The sequence below is a fragment of the Euprymna scolopes genome, chromosome 34, assembly GCF_053919585.1.
Source record: "Euprymna scolopes isolate OS-2025 chromosome 34, ASM5391958v1, whole genome shotgun sequence".
Lineage (NCBI taxonomy): Eukaryota > Metazoa > Mollusca > Cephalopoda > Sepiida > Sepiolidae > Euprymna > Euprymna scolopes.
The window spans coordinates 68,450,799-68,452,258 of record NC_136515.1 but is presented as its reverse complement, the minus strand read 5'-3'; the positions used below and the strand labels follow the sequence as shown (position 1 = coordinate 68,452,258).

Below are 1,460 nucleotides of genomic sequence, written 5' to 3'. Positions count from 1 at the left end.
ATCGCTATATTTGGTTGGTTTGGTTTTGGTTGTTTTTGTTTTACGGAGTACCAACCCTTTTCAGGTTATTTAATGCCGAACCCAAAGATTTTGAAGAAAGTTTTTTTAATAGAATATATTTGTTATTTTCAAGTCAGTTTCTATTCAACCCATAGTTGGGACCTTAACAGGGACTACCACTCCGGGTCAGAGTGGATCTGGCAGCAATGGCAATTAAATGGTGGCTCCACACTCCACAAAGCCCGCAAGCTGGGGCCTCACCACTGGATATAGTTTAAGGTCATATCCAGGACCCGCTATATTTGATCCATATAATCTTTTTTAAAACACTTGGAATCAAATGCATATATTTTCCTATTTTGGTTGATCTTGCGATACCAAGTTTCTATTTTCATATAACAATTTGGACAAGACGAATCTATAGTTCATTTCCGTTGCAAACAAATTTCTCAATTGTCTGTTTCCAGCCTATTTCTCTTCTTTTTCCGATAGGCTCCATTGGAGTGAAACTTTAATGTAGATAAAAGGAAATGAATATAATGAACAAAATACGAATGAGAGCTCAGGAGTAGCAATAACCGTGACAGTGTACAAGAAGTTAAGAAGGAAATAAAGAAAAGACATATATAAATAAGAAATCGGTGTCATTTACCAAAAAAACAAGGTCGATGGCAATTAGTCGCGTGCTCTTGTGTAATGAATGAATGCGTGAATGTAGGATTTACATGGTATTCTTAAAGATAAACAAAAATGACCGAAAAATGGGCGTAAATGACTTGAATAAATAAAAAGTAAATGACGTAGAATTACCTTAATTAACTTAAGGATGAATTGAATTACCTTAAGAATGACTTGAATGCTTAAAAAATAACTGGAATCCTTCAAAAACAACTTGGATGATCTGGAGAATGACTTGAATGGCTTTGAGACTGATTGGTTGTAAAGTGGGTGATCATTTTATATTAATACAGGATAGTGATCCCCCACTTTATATCACAAAGTTACAAACATGTACAGCATGTAGTTACAAACATGTACAGCATGTAGGAAGAAAGATACTACACTTTGATCTTGGCCAAAAGGCCAAGAAAAGGTTATTTATTTTCTCCCTCATCCAGCAAATTAGGCACAAGGCCGATTTTTTAATGTGAGGAGTGAAGAGGAAATGGGGGCAAACTCCCCGGAGAGTAGAGGAGCTGGATAGTGACAATTGGTATGAAGGGTTCTCCCTACATTGACCAAGATCTTATATGTGGGGTTGTGCCCACATATGGTCTTTGCTTGCAGTATCTGTTCCGGCAGATACTACACTTTGAGATATTAAATCTTTTATTCAGGCAAAAAATAAACATAAACAAAAAAATTAGGCACAAGGCCAACTCAAAAGGGGGACAGATAGGGGTCGTTGGTCATCCTTGGCCCTCTAGAACTAAACAAAAGTTTCTCTTAGCTCTTAGGGG

General features: G+C 36.8%; 1 pseudogene; it reads right to left on the bottom strand.

Moving 5' to 3' along the window:
* Positions 1–939: 939 nt before the first annotated feature.
* LOC145259389 (U2 spliceosomal RNA) lies at positions 940–1,095 on the bottom strand (annotated as a pseudogene).
* Between the last annotated feature and the right edge of the window lie 365 nt (positions 1,096–1,460).